Here is a 15,862-nt window from a genome sequence, read left to right as displayed (position 1 = left end):
GTGTCTTACCAACTCCCAGAGCAGAGAGGGGGCGCTTAAAGCCAACAGATAAAGCGAGCACACCTAGACAGAGCCACACGTCCCTGTTTTCCTTAGGTAGTGCTTCCTCGTAGATTCAGCCTGGAGGCGACACCGGAGGGGGTGGGGGTGGGGAGGAAAGGTTCCGCTAGGCTTTCCCATTCTATTCCCTCTGGCCCCTGGCCTCTTGGCTGAGGAGGGAGTCTTCTGGACGCCCTAACCCCAGTCTATAATACCTGGGCCAGTCTTTACTTCTTTTCCCCTTCCTTCTTTGGGGGCCTCGACACGTAGAGTTAGCAAAGCAGCATGTACCATGACATCAGCCGAGGGCAGTTTAACTCGCACTGAAATATTCATGCCCTGAGCGACCAGAGCCACCGCCTCGCCCTGGGCTTCTCAGCCGCGCCCCCCTCCGCAGCCTGGGAAGGGGGTGGGGAAGCAGTGGCTCTACTCACAGGGCAAGCTACCCGCTCTGAGGACCGGACCCGGGGTCTTGTTGGCTCAGGCGCTGCGCCCCGCGGGAGCGCGGGCTGCAGCCGCTCCCCTGGGGCAGCCGCTCGGCTGGAGGAGGAGGAAGAAAAGGAGGTGGAGGTGGAGATGGGGGGTACGTGTGTAGAGGGAAGGTGAGGGTAGCGTCAAGGAGGCGGGGTCTGGGGGCGGAGGAAGAGAGGGAAAGTTGCTCGTGGACTTGTGCCTGCCGCGGCTCTGCGAGGATTGAGACTCGCAGGCGGGCGATGATTTAGCCAAGGACCCGTCCGACGGCACAGGGGCCCTGAACCGGGGGTGGGGCCGTACCAGACTGACTGCACCCGGGCTGGAGACGCGGAACAGAGCGAGGGCTCAGCCGGACCGTCCCGGGGGGCGGAGGGCTGCTCGTCCGGGGAGATGTCCAGCGGCGGTCCCGGGCTTCAGCACCCTCGATCGGAGCCCGCCGACACCTCGGTTCCGCCTTGCTCGCGAGCCTCGCGGTCCTGAAGTTGCCGGCAAGGAGCCCGGGTCGGGCGGTGGGCAGGGAGTCCTCTTGTTCCTCGGGCTCACCCCGCGGATGGTCATTCCTCCCCTCCCGAAGCAGCAGAGAGGGCCGTGCGAGGCTCCCCAGCCGGGAGCCATCGGAGTGACGGCGGCGGCGAAGGAGAAAAGCAGCGGAGAACCCTGAGGCGCGGTGCTCCACCGGGCAGACAGACGGTACAGTGAAGGCAACTTGGTTGCTCCCTGCCCCACGCCCTCTCCAGCCTCCCTACTCCCGCGCTCTACCGCTGTCCTTTCTCTGCTGCAAAGCCTTTAAAGTTGCAGCCGCTGTCCCTGGTCCAAGACCGGGAACCAACCACTTGTTCCCGGCGCTCCCGGCCCTTCCTTGGGGCCGCGTGAGGCTGTCGCCTCCCTGCTCCCCGTGCTCTTACAGCTCCCCAGCGCCTGTCCGCCGCCCGCAGTCCCCGGCCGGCTTCGTGCCTTTCCTCCTATTCTCCCCTCTATCCTACCCCTTCCATTCCCCCCCCTCCCCCCTCCAACTCTCCACCTTCGTAGCCGGCCTCGAGCCTCTGCTCTGGCCTGGCCGGGTTCGTGCGTCTTTCTTCCCCCTAGCTCGGCCGGGCGGCACAAGCGCTCCCTGGGGAGGCCTGCCCCGAGGGCAGTTGAGCAGGTTGGCTAGAGAGCAGACTCCGGTAACTTGGCCGCCCCGCTTCTGCTGCCCTGGGAACTCTTCTTCCCTACCTTCTGGATTGGGAAGGGGAGAAACTTCCTGCCTCCACCTCCCCCACCCCCTCCCCCGGCCACCCAGTTCTTAGCCTTGAGATGGTGAGCAAGCTGGCAGCACTTGGCTAGCCTCCTCGAAGGGAATGGACAAGGCGAACAGCTTAAGGTCCGTCTGTGTGTGACCAGGATGGCAAGTGGGCAGTTTCGGGACGCCCATCCCTGTCGCCCTCCCGTCTGTTTCGTTCCATCTCTTTTTTTTCTCGAATGGTCCTCTCTCCTTCCCAACTCGAGAGCTAGGGCTTGGGCTCAGGAACGGTGGAGTGGCAGAGAGGGTCAGGGCGGCGAAGCCTGACATTTGGGCAGACCTGGGGGGGAAGGTCTCAGGAGCCAAGGCTACCAAAGGCAAAACTGTGCTCGTTCCCCACCCCCACCCTCAGGCGAAGCTGAGGTCCTGGGGGCAGGTGCCACCGGCCTGAGGAGCCAGTCATTTCGGTGCCTAGGAGTCCATTACTCTCAGCGGGCATCTTCGGAGCAAAACCTGTGGGTCTGAGGGCAGCTAGCTCCGGGGCTGCTGTGGGCTATACTAAGTTGTTCCCAGGGAGTCAGGGGAGACCAATGACACAGTGCCTCCTTGGCCACCTCCTGGAGGCAACAGCAGCAGCAGGCGGTGCCCATCAGGATCTTATGTTTGTATTTTAAATAATTTAACAAGTGGGCACCTGGATCTGATGGTTGGCAAACAGAGAGCAAGCCCGCTGCCCTTGTTGACTGCTGCTAGCCTCTCTGGTCACACCAGTCACCTGCAGACTCCGCCCTCCCCCAATTTTAACCTTTCCGTAGGGAACGGCTTTATTGAAGTTCTTACCCCTCCCCCAGGAGAAGGCATTGGCTTGCTTGGGGGAGGGGGGGGTCGGACGGCAGGGGACTCGCAATCCCACCTCCATAACTTAGGAAGACCCCTTCTTTTGTGGTAATGTATTTCTCTCTCTCTGTATCAATCACTAGATTTGTTCTTCCTACATCCACCCTACCCCATCACATGCCGTACCTTTCATTTTGAAACAGCTTTCCAATATTCATGTTGCTAGTTTGTTCTTGGGTGGTTTTTTTTTTTTTGAGGGTGGAGTTTAGAAGAAATCCAGGGGAAAGGAAGGGCTGGCTAGTGATGTTTGTCCACTGTTTTAAAGAAATTGTGAGGAGGCAATGATGAAACCATTTGAGGTTCATTTCCAAGTACGGGTCTGGAGTAAGCATTGAGGGAGAAGGTTGAAACTGGCAGAGTGGCCCCCTTTTCTTCCAGGGCATCTGGGACAACAATATAAGGAAGAACTTGGTATTCACTATGCCAGTTTAAGGGTTGTGGTAGGAGATGGTAGATCACTTACCTGGGCTGAAGATGTACTACTATGTTTGAAAACAGAGTGAAATCTTCAACTCTCTTAGTTAGCCATCAAAAGAGGACAGGAAGGCAGGAAGAGAAAGGGAAAGATGAGGTGTGTGTTGGAACAGACCATTCTAATCTAATCATGGATCTCTAGGTTATTCTTCTATCCAGAATCCAAGGATTCATTTTGATTTTCCCAACCTGCCATGTCCAGTGCTCTATGCCTATTTAGTGTGATTTGAGGGGCACTTGAAAGGCATCATTGCCTCCAAATATCTGCCTTACCTGGATACCAGAGTGCTTGAGATTCCACCACTAGAAACCCATTCTTTTGGCTTACTCATTTAAAAAGATTCTTTAAAAAAATGTTTATTTTTCTGCATAGAGTAATAAATTGAGTCTTTAACCCTTAGTGTGAATGAATTGTCTCTCCAGTGGATATGCTTTTAAGGGGATAGACTGCAGAAAAGAGGAGGGGACAAATATTAACTTTGCCTCATGATTTTGCCAAGGTTGACTCTGGAATTGGGGTTGATAAAAATGAAGCCCATCCCCACCCCACATTGTGTCTTTTTACTGTGCCTTTGGCTAGATAATTCAAAGCTGGTGTCTCGAATGCTACAGAGCTATAAGCAGATGCCCATTAGTTCTTGTGGGTCCCTATGGAGCAGAGGTAAAATGATGCCACCTGAACTGCAAAGCGGGATTAGTGAGAGAAGGTGGGGGGTAGGGGGGATCAGGCCTCCAGCCTGAAAATGGAATGTTCTTTGTGCCACTGGAAGGAGGCAAGCTCTGTGGATGTCTCCTGTCACTTTCCATAAGGGGAAGAAATTTCAAATGTACCCTTTGCTGTCATCAGTCTTTCCCCAGTTTCCTCCTCTCCTGGTGGAATGGTCCATTAATAATGTCTCATGAGGGCCACAGCTCTTTTGCAAAAGGAGATGTTGGCATCTCAGAGTCGATCATGCCACCCGAGTGGCATGTTCCATCACTTCCTTTAAATGCTGGAATTTCCCCCCAGGGAACGTGTAATGGCCTGGCTGAGGGTGCTGACAAAGAATTGGGGTCCATGGAGAGCTTCAAGCATGATGCAGACCTTCTATCATTTTCTTTCTCACTGCTTCCCATCCCACAGATATAGGGGAGCTAAGGAGCATGATAGCATTGTTGTCCATAAGCTTTTGGGAAGATAGTGACTCTCTCATTCTTTTGAGTCTACTGAGGATGGAATGAGAAGACTGGACCATGAAACATTAGGAAGGAGGAGATGGATTTAGGTTAGGTTAAAAAAAAATTCCCTGATGGTGAAGGTGATATGGCTTAACTTGAGAGGTCAGAAGGTACTGAAATAGTTGGAGTTTTTTTTTTTTCCTGAAAAGGAGGATGGTCCAAGCACTGCCAAGAATATTCTGTAGGGTCCCTTTAAGAAGGGGATAGGAAGAGAGGAAGAAGTAAGGAGGGAGGCTGTGTTCAGATCCATATGTGGAAAGCAACCTTTTTGCAAAATGGCAAATGAAAACTGGCCAAATACAGAGAATTGTTCAAGAGCTTAAAAAAAATTTTTTTAAAATCCTTTATTGATTTGAAAAGCAGTGAGCTAAAAACCTGTTTCAATGAATTTTAAACTCAAAGGCTTTAAAATTAATTTAAATATTTTAAACCTGCTGTTAATTAAATGAAGATTAAAAACCCCAATACTTTGATTGTCTTCATTTTCAGACTGAAAGTGTTTAAAAATTTAATGCTGATATATTTTAAGACTGAATCAAGCACCTCTCTGCACCTGGTCAGGTCCTATCTGCCATATGATAGGTGGACAGGATCATTTGCAAGTAATATAGTTTCTGCCTACAGACCTTAATTCAACATTTATTAATAGCCTCCTATGCGAGATACACTCACTGTGTCAGGCAACGCAAGCATTTGTTAAGTGCTCACCGTGTGCCACAAACAGAGCTAGGCACTATGGATAAAAAGATGCAATTTAAACCATTCCTACTTTCAATGAGCTTCCATTCTTTTGAGAGTGGGGTAGCAGAGAAACAATACGTACATTCAAAATTAAATACAGAAGCAAAATAATTTTTGAGAGAAGAGTACTGCTAGTTTAGCCTGCCACAGAATGAGTTCCAGAGGGTACAATATAAGGTATGGGGACCTGAGAGGGAGGGAGATGATATGGATGGGTATGAGGGAGCAGAGGTTGGTGGCCAGCAGATCTTGCTTAGGAATAGACTTATCTGCAATACAGAATCACAGGAACTCATATGGAGCCATATCAAGGTATATCATCATGCCCTTTCCAGAAGCAATGGTAATGTGACTGAAGATACAATGTTAAAAACAAATTGATTCTTGCCAGGAGTCTAGGATCTAATGGGGATAGATGAATAGGACTGTGCTTGAAATACTCTTCCAAACAGGGAATCTTCCTTCTAGAATTCCAGTGTGTGGAGTAAACTTAGAGACAAAATCATATAATTGTGAGAGAACACCTTAAGGTCCACCTATCTCACTTATGGAGTGTGATTATAACTTTAGCTTCAGCTACTGTCTTTGATCATCATATGATTTCTTTGGCTTCACAGGCTCACGATGACCATTATCCCAGGAGCTGGACAAGTCAGCTACCCTCTTTGTGCCTCAGTTTCTTTTTCTGTAAAAATTATTGATCAGACTTGATGGTCTCTAAAGTTGCTTCCAGATGTAGCATTTTCTGAGGATAAGTCAACAGTTCTAGACTGAGTCAAGGAAAATAGTGGCTTTAGTTAATTACCATCAATATGATCTAGTTAGTGTTTGGAACAGATTTTTTCTCATCTTCATCATCCCTTCCTTGAGGAAGAGTCAAAAGACTTAAATTTCTAGACCTGGCTCTGACACTTTATTGCTCTTTTGATGTGGACTAAGCCCCTTCATTTCTCTGGGCTTCAGTTTCCTCATTTGTGATAAGAAGAGGGTGGAGTAGAGAGTCAACCTGCTCTGACATTTCATGGTTTTCTGATTGCATCTCTGTTGGTTGTTTTGGTTAAAGATAAAGACTGGCTAACTAACTGACCTGTTTCTGGCTTTAGCCATGTTCTTTCTACACTCAATGATTCATGTTTCTGGAACCTCAACTCCAAATCCAGTGTTCTTTCCATCATCACACACAGCCTCTCTTTGGTCTCTAAAGACTTTTAGTAGCATTATATGCTTCCAATTGGGGTGTTCTGTTTTGTTTGCTTCGAGATGGAGACAGGAACACCTACATATGAATCTCAATACTAATCCCTTAGGAAAGCAACAGTTTTCACTATTAGGGATCAAGTTCTCAGACATTAGAGAAGCCTCAGTACAGGAAGGAGCTCCAGAACTTTCCAGAGGATGTCTGCTACAGTAATGAGAGGATTGAGACTGTGCCATCCGGGGAACAATTGGAAGAACTGGGGATGTTTGGCCAAAGAGGACAACATTTAGGGGCATCATAATAGCTATCATCAAGTATTTGAAAGGCTTTAAAATTGGCAAGGTACTAGACTTGTCAGGTTGGGGTCCAGAAGCAGGATCAAGAAGTAGATGTTGCAGAAAGACAGATTTTAGCTTGATCCAAGGGAAAACTTTGGGGATGTGAATAGAGTCAGGAGGACCTGAGTTCAAATCTGACCTCCGAGGCATACTAGCTGTGTGACTCTGAGCGAGTCGCTTCACCCTATTTGCCTCAATTTCCTCATCTGTAAAATGTACTGGAGAAGGAAATGGCAAACCTCTGCAGTATCTTTGCCAAGAAAATGCCAAACGGGGTCATGAAGAGTTGGACACAACTGAACAACAACCAAAAAGGAGAAAATTTCCTAGAAATTACAGCTGGTTTGAAGTGGAATGTGTTACCTCTGGAAGTAATGAGTTTCCATTTACTAAAGATCTTAAAAATGAGGTTAGATGATGCTTTGTTGGTGATATAGTCATAGGGATTCTTATTCAGGTTTGGGTTGGACTAGAAAACCCATGAGGTTCCTTCAAGCTCGGGGATGTTCCCATGATTTTTTTTTTTTTTACTAAGGAAACCAACATGATTTATTGTCAGAGAAGAGAATATAAAACCTTCCTCTCCTTAGCCTGAGAAGCCACAAGGTACTGCACTGAGAATTCAGTGTCCGATTCAGGTTCAGAGTTCACATTTTTAACAATTTGTGAGCCCCTGGTGGGTATTAAAATGCTTCCAATTCTATAGAATTTGAGAGGAACAAATATATCCTTCATTTGGAAGGTTAGCCGTAGCAATTATCCTGGATCATTGGAGGGGGGAGAGGGGATGCTGTTCACTGACTTGGGAAAAGTAAACTAACTCTTCATGCCCAAAGCCAGTGGTTAGGTCTATGGAACATAATCGTAGAGTCATGTGGTCATAGAATGTTAGAACTGGACCCTAAGAGATAATGAGTCTGTTTTTCTAGTGAAGAAACTGAAGACCAGAGAAATCAAATGCATTGCTCCAAGTCACACAGCTAATTATGGGCAGGATGAGTATTTTGGTTATGGCAATTTCCCCTAAGGTACATATACCTGTACCTAAAGGCCCTGAGCATCCCTTCTTTGATGAAGGTCATTTCCTATGTGGATCAAATGAAAAAACTATGAAGAAGGAGTCAACAGACTTTGATTCTGGTCTGACCTCCAACACTAACTGACTGGGTAACCTTGTCCAAGCTACTTCTTCTGTATTTTACTTTCCACATTTGTAAAATAAGGGGTTTGGACTAGAAGTTTCCAAGATTCCTTTAAACATCTAGAAATCCAGTCATCATTTAGAGTAAAGGCTTAACCACTGGAGTGATATTTGATCTGTAACAAGGAATCTGTAATTTGGGAGACACTGAGGAGGAGGGAGCAAGAGCAAAGGGGAATTGGGGGCAGATGAAATCTCTCATTAGACTTGCTTCTGTCTCTTCCCCCACAAATAACAGAGGCACCTTCAAGAGCAGGGAAGCCCCTCTTCACTAGATGGAGCCAGGACGAGTTTTCCTAAAGAGGCTTCTCTTCCGTTTCGTCCTCTTCACCTTTTCTTTTTCAGCCTCAGGGATATAATAATGATAAATAGTGGTCTTTCATAGACTGAGAGGCCACAAATTCCCATATCTTGGAGCACACAGCCAATAAACTATGTTGGAACCTGACCAAACTGTTGCCCATGATCACCTAGACATAACATTGGTCCATAAAAACTTAAGAGCAACGTTTTTAATAGATGTGGCCATACAAAATATTCAGAATCTCTGAGCTGCCTGTCATGAAAAGCTCATCAAAATCATGTGAGAACAGAGTATCATCCCTCTTGGCCTGACTGCCACTAGAGTGGTCCTAAGGATGCTGGGATGTGGCTGTTTTCAGTGACCTTACAGATGATGAGCTTACATGCTGATACTTTTATTTAACTCCAAAAAGCAATGTATCCCCACTGCCCCACCCCACCCACCCCACTCTCTTCATGTTGGGTGGTTCATAGAACTTTAAGAATAATAGCAGGGCAGCTACTTGTCCCAAGACTATTTCATCTGAACATTATTTAAAACAATGAGAAGACTGAAATAATAATAGTAACAACAAGAATATATACCATTTGTACAGGACGTTATATTTTTGAAATCACTTTTACAGTGGTATCTCATTTGGTTCTTTTTTAAAATCCCATTAGGTTCTCAGAACAGAGGCAAAGAGGTGGGGTAGTGAGTAGAGCACTGACACTGGAGTCAGGAGTTCAAATCTAGTCTCCCACACTAATTAATTGTATGATCTTGGGCAAGTCTCTTAACCTGTTTACCTCATTTTTCTCACCTGTAAAATAAGACTAGTAAAAGCACCTACATCCTCGGGTTGTTATAAGGGTCAAATGAGATAATATTTATTTATTTATTTATTTTTGTTGTTGAATTTTTTTTATTATTATTTTTTAATGTTTAACAATCACTGCCATACAATTGAGATTTTATCCCCCCCACACCTACCCCCCACTACCCCCCTCCCTCCCCACGACTGCATACAATTCTGTATAGGTTCTACATATACTTTCCTATTGAGTATATTTTCACTATAGTCATGCTATGTAGTCAGACTAAAATAAATGAAAGAAATCATATAACAAATCTAAACATGATACACAAACACATACACATACACAAACATGATCTGCTACATTTTGCGAATAACTTCCATATTTCTTTCTCTGAGTGTGGAAGGCATTTTGCCTTGAGAACCATCTTTGGGATTTTTTTTTTTTATAAGAAGTTTTTGCGTTATTACAAAATTCCAAGTCTACCAGAAAAAACTCTCGCACACTGTGGTCGTTGCTGTGCACAAAGTTCTCCTGGTTCTGCTCCTTTCGCTCAGCATCAGGTCATATAAGTCCTTCCAGGCCTCTCTGAAGTCTTCTTGTTCATCATTTCTTATGGCACAATAGTACTCCATTACATTCATATACCATAATTTATTCAGCCATTCCCCAATTGATGGACATCCCCTTGACTTCCAGTTTTTGGCAACTACATAGAGTGCTGCTATAAATATTTTTGTACATGTGGGACCCTTTCCCATTTTTATGATCTCTTGGGGATATAGTCCTAGCAGCGATATTGCTGGGTCAAAGGGTATGCACATTTTTGTAGCCCTTTGGGCATAGTTCCAAATTGCTCTCCAGAATGGTTGGATGCGCTCGCAGCTCCACCAACAATGAATTAGTGTTCCAACTCTTCCACATCCTCTCCAGCATTTATCATTTTCTTGTTCTATCATGCTTGCCAATCTTATAGGTGTGATGTGGTACTTCAGAGTTGTTTTGATTTGCATCTCTCTAATCAATAGTGATTTAGAGCATTTTTTCATATGATTATAGATATCTTTAATTTTTTCCTCTGAAAATTGCCTGTTCATATCCTTTGACCATTTATCAATTGGGGAATGGGATAATATTTATAAAAGGCACTCGGCACAGTACTGGATATACAGTAGGCAATATATAAACTCTCCTCCTCCTCTTCTTCCTCTTCCTCCTTTTCTGGTTCTTTCTCCTCCTCCTCCTTTGTAGTTGGTTGGGCAAAAACTATTAGCCTTATTTTGGGGAAGAGGAAACTGAGATATAGACTTACCTAAGGTCATCTGCACCAAGTTAGTTGTAAAACTGTGACGAGAACCCTGATCTTACTTTTGAGTTCAGTGCATTTTACGGATGAGGAAACTGAGGCCCAGAGAGATGATGAGACTTTTCCAAGATTACTCTGGCAGTTAATAATAGAATCAGATGTGGAACCAGAGGTTCTGACTCTAAGTCTAAAGTTCTTGATAATTCACTTCAGTATATAAAAGGCAGGGGATGAGATTGATATGTAGCCTGCAACCCCTGCCCGCTGTCCTGTCTTGCTCCCTTATTTACAAATGGGGAAAGAGACTCAGAGGATGAATGTGCCTTGCTCAAGATCACACAGCAGATTAATTGCAGAACTCAGAATTGCCCTCCTGCTAAATACCCCTGGTCAACTGGGCTTATGACTCAGTGGTCACAGGGTTTCATCTTTATGGGAAACAAGTGAAGTATAGAAGCTGGAAGAAAAAGATGTGATCTTGAGAAATACAGACACAGAGACATGGAACACATGCACACACCACACACATGGACGTGCCATATGCCACTTATACATAGACATACCACACACACAGCACATACATATACCAAACACACATACTGCACCACAGAAATACACACACAGTATACATGCATATCCCACCACATACACACAAACATACGCCACATGGCACATACACATAACACAAACACATATACCACATCCTGCCACACACATATATACTATACCACTCTTGGCAGATACATCTCCCCCCCCCCCCCCCCACACACACACAGAGTCTTTCTCAGTGAATAATCCCTCTTTGTCTTCTGTGCTCGTTCCATGAGAAAGAAATAAAAATTAGGTTTAACTTCACATCTTCTGTTATATATATTTTTTAAAGTGATGGATGAGACTGTTTCAGAAAAGAAGGACATTTCGGCAGTTTTGAAGATTTAAAAAAAAGTTTCTTAGTTCTAGAAGGAGGTGGTTTTATAGAAAAGAGGAACCAGGGACATTAATAAGTAAGATCAATAAACTGTTCCCACCCTTTGACCTAGTAATTAGACTACACCACTGGTATATACTCCATTGAATTAAATGACAGTCAGAAAGATCATATATTACAACAAATTTTTCTCAATTGAGAACAGGATATGGGACCTTTGGGGTCCCCTTCTAGAAGAATGGAAATTCCTAGCTTTCATTTTTGCCTCTGTATTCCTGGAGTCTCCCATTATTCCTGGCACATAGTAGGTCTTAAAAATGTTTGCATGTCAGTTGAGCAATGGATTGATGGCTGTTGTGAATGAGTGCAGGTTTTCCCTTTTTATCCATTCCAATTCTCTGTGATCCTAATGACTCCTTCCAGGTAGGAAGTTCATCTCTTAATGGGTGTGTATTTTGGGGGGGACAGGTTAATCTATTACTAGAATTGTTTTTGATTGAAGAACAATGGAATTCACTAGTCACATCAGTGATGTGTAGGATCTCAAAGGACTTCAAAGAAGTAGTTCTAGGGTTTGGAGCCTTTCACTTAGAATGGAAGACTTGCTAGCTCTATTATTGAGTCTTAGAGGAAATAATGTAGAATGATCTTTGTATCCTATCCTGTGACTATTGTTGAATGTACTTTATTCAATACTGCTTCAAAAGGTCTGGGGTTTTCATCAGTACTGAGTATTCCTCTATCCACCAAGGTGACAAACACACTCTTACTTGATAGGTAGTTTCATTAGCTACAGTGAGCAAGGAAAAGCTTCAACTGGTGACCAACTCAATGGTGATGAGCATTTCTCCACTTCCCTGGGCTGGCTTTAAGGAAAGCCATGCAGGGCATACCCAAAGCCTTTATAGCTTAGCGGGACCTTTCAGAGCTTGAGCTCTTCAGGTATGGCTTCTGAGAATCCAGGGTTTCCTCCATAGCATGGTGGGGCGTCTGAGGACTTGACAGGAGAGCCTTGAATGTAAGCCTTTGCTGCTACAGAGGTTCAGTTGTTGAATGACCATCATCTCTATTATGAGGTCAGAATTAGATAGTAGCTTAAAGAGAATTTAGTTATAACATCCCTAGCTTCCTTCTAAGCCCAGCTCAGCTTCTGATCTCTCCCCTTCTCCGTAGTTGTCAGTCTTCTCTCTATATTAAAATTATGTTGTATTACTTTGTATGAACACACATATACATATATAAACATATAATATTACTTATTATACAAATACATAGTAATATATACTATAATAACATAATTCGTACTAAATAATAATGCATACTAAATATACATATATATATATGTTGTATTCCCCCGGTAGAATAATAATCTTGAGAACGGGGATTTTTTTTCTTCTTTTGTATTTATATCCTGAGTGCCTAGCCTAGAATGTTGCACATAGTAGGTGCTTAATAAACATTTGCTTGCAAAAACTGCATTAGGCCAATCTTGTTTTCCAGATGAGGAAACTGAGTCCCAAAGACTTGTCCAAGGACACACAGTATTGATGGCAGAGCCTGGGACTAGAAACCAGACTTCTGGTCCTGGACTGTTTTCTCTCTCCCATGGTAACTTTTATGTGCTTGCATGTTTTTGAACCCGAAGTATATTTAAATATCCATTCCAGTGGAGCCACTGTCTGCTTGCCTTTACCTGTCTATATCTTCAGTTCATTGTGCCCAGCTTGTGGGGATTTCCATCCAAGATCTCTTCTCTCATCAATCCAGTGATGTTACAAAGAACTGTGGTCCCTGAATCAGGAAAAATGAGACTCTAATTAGCTTTATGACATAGGATTCATTTTTATCACTTAAAATGAACGAAAGTTGGACTAGATACTCTCTAAGGTCATTTTATGCTCTAAACTTTTGCAATTCCTGATGAGTACTGCATCTGTGGCTGCTATCATTGGCCCTCAGACAGTAAATCATTAGTTTTCTTTTCTTTTTGAGAGACAATTGGACTTGCCCAAGTCACAGCTAGTAAGTGTCTGTGGCTGGATTTGAACTCAGGTCTTCCTGACTCTAGGCTTGGTGCTCTATCCACTGTGCCTCCTAGCTGTACCAAATTAATATTTAACCCTTCCAGTTTACATATAAGGGAAGTGAGACCCAGAGATATTAAGTGATTTCCTTAGTATCACACATAGAATAAGTGGCAGTCAGCATTTGAACCCAGCTCCTTTGACTCTAAACCTAGCACTTTCTCCACTACAAACTAGCCCCATATTTTAATATTAGCTTCAGCTAAGCATGATTTTAAAACATGACATTTTCTAAAGTTGAATCAATGCCTTTTGTGTTCTCTGCCATTTGTACACTACTTCCTTTGATGAACACAAATTATTTGAGAGTTTGGAATACATCCTTTCGGGACATCCATGTAAAATGGAGTGGGAAGGATCAGAATGAGAGCAACCATAATCCATACATAGGAAATGTTTATGTGCCTTGATACTCCCTTAGGACAGCTCTGAATCCCGTGCTTAGTTGATTGACTCCAGGTTTTCTTTCTTTATCTGTCCAGAGTTCTGGTCTTACCTGCACTGACCTCACCTCACCTCAGGAAGGAAGTTCAGTTCTTAATCCAAAGTGAGATTGGAATGTTAGGGGTTGCTATATTGCTGAACCTACCATATGTTAACTCTTAAAGGAAACTAGCATGAGATCTCCAGCCTGGGGCTCCCCAATCTAAAGAGGGCTGCAGACCTGGGCTGTGGAAACTGGAGCTGGGCCCTCAAAGTCGGGAGGCCATGAATTATTCAGTGGCAGCCTGTTAAATAGGTGACCTTGTTGCACCAATATATTTCACAGCCTGGGGAGTGGGAAGACATTTTGGAAGGCCCTGGTGTTACAAGAGATGGTATTTTGGTTTGGTGTGTGGAAGTGTCACTCCCTTTAATAAAGCATACTAAAAATTTTTTTGTTGATGTTCCTCATTCTCTTCCATTGCCAAGGGCTTGAAAACTCAGCTTTTCTCCCATTTCTCCCTCAAGGTGATGATTGTTCTCTTCCAGGTACATCACACGTTTCCTAAGTGCCTGCCCTGAAGTTGAATCTACATTGTGCTATTTACTCCTTATATGACCCTGGGCAGGTCATTTCATTTCTCTGAGCCTCAATTTCTTCATTTACAAAATGAAGGGTTTGCTCTAAATCCTGGAATCCTGGCCCTCTGCTGGGGGTACTCACTGTGCTGGGTGCTATCCTTTCAGCACCACTATAGGAGGCACAGCCTCAGAGCTGCTTGAGTAACAGGCAGGTATTGTGAGATGGTGTCCTTCAAGCGGGCTCTGACTCAAAACAAAAGAGATCACATCAGTTCAGGGGTCACAGGTCGTCTTGACTTTCTCTAAATGGCGCTTGACTCTTTTGTATGGATTTATCATACCTTGTCTCCCCAGAAGATAAAGAGAACGCAACAAATGCATGGGATTATTTCTTAAAATATTTTCTTCAGTTTAAAGTATTTGAATTACAGTGGCTTATGAGAATTAACTTTTTATTCAAGGGAAGTACTGCCTAGTTTTTTAAACTTACACCTAAATTTTGGTTAACATTAATTTTATTTTAAATCAAGCATTTTTTTCTCACTCCCACCCACTTAAAGAAAAAGAAAAGAAAAGTAGAGAAGGAAATAAATACTGAACCCTTGTATCATATAAGCTTAGTCAAGCAAAGTAATATCCCAGGTTATCCATGTCCATTCTTAATATTAGTCCACCAGCTCTCTCTTACATGAGTTGGGCAGCATTCTTCATCAGTCCTCTGGAGTCATTGTTCATCAGGATTCTTGAGTGTTTCAGAACTGTTTGTTACAGTATCATTGTTTTTAAGTATATATGTTTTTTCTTCTCACTTCACTCTGCATCAGTTCATATAACTCTTCCTGGTTGTCTCTGAAATTCTATTCCTTTTTTATAATACAGTGATGTTTCATTACGTTCACGTATCATAATCTGTTCAGCTATTCCCCAGTTGATGGGCATCCCCTGATCTTAGTTTCCAGTTCTTAGTCATTACAAAAAGAACTGCTAGAAATATTTTGTACATTTAGGACATTTTCCTTCTTTCTTTGATCTCTCTGGAATATAGATCTTATTCTGTTATTGATGAGTAAAAGGGCACGGACATTTTAGCAACATTTTAGACATCATTCCAAATTGGTGCCCTGATTGGCTGAACCAGTTCTCACCTCCACCAGTAGTTCATCAATATACCTGCTTTCCTTTAGCCCTATCGTTATTTGTCATTTACTATTTTTTGGTCAGATTTGTCCATCTGGTGGATATGGGGGGGAAGCTCCAAGTTGATTATCGCTTCTTAATGTTTTATCCTTTATTATATAAAAGGTTTTATACACACAAGTATATGTGTGTACTAAGGGTATATAATATGTAATATAAAGAATATATATATAATGTGAGATATACACACATGTGTATGTGTGTAAAGTATAAAAGATACATATGATATAAAGAATAATATGGTTTAATATCTAAACTCCTGATAAGTGGCAGTGCAATATAAGAAAGAGAAAGAGATTTGAACTCAGAAAATTTAGGTTCAAACCCTTATTGTTATGACATTGAGTAAGTCACTTAACCTTTGGTGCCTCAGTTTCCTCATATACAAAATGAGGGGGTTGGATTTTAATTTAGGGGTACTTGAGGTCTGTGACCTTGC

At 43.6% G+C, this 15,862-nt stretch overlaps 1 protein-coding gene across 6 annotated transcripts in view; it reads left to right on the top strand.

Annotated features, from left to right (window-relative positions):
* Positions 1-674: 674 nt before the first annotated feature.
* The window catches only part of CDH23 (cadherin related 23), a 597,280-nt gene continuing 582,092 nt past the window's right edge, over positions 675-15,862 (top strand). For 3 of the 6 annotated variants that reach the window (XM_072628247.1, XM_072628250.1, XM_072628251.1), the window contains exon 1: positions 676-1,203. The gene's annotated coding sequence lies outside the window, so the exon portion shown is untranslated. Of the gene's footprint in view, positions 1,204-15,862 lie in introns of all 6 variants that reach the window. The other 3 variants (XM_072628248.1, XM_072628252.1, XM_072628249.1) reach the window with 2 other exon arrangements.

Source organism: Notamacropus eugenii, chromosome 1, assembly GCF_028372415.1.
Source record: "Notamacropus eugenii isolate mMacEug1 chromosome 1, mMacEug1.pri_v2, whole genome shotgun sequence".
Lineage (NCBI taxonomy): Eukaryota > Metazoa > Chordata > Mammalia > Diprotodontia > Macropodidae > Notamacropus > Notamacropus eugenii.
This window is presented reverse-complemented; position numbering and strand designations above follow the sequence as displayed.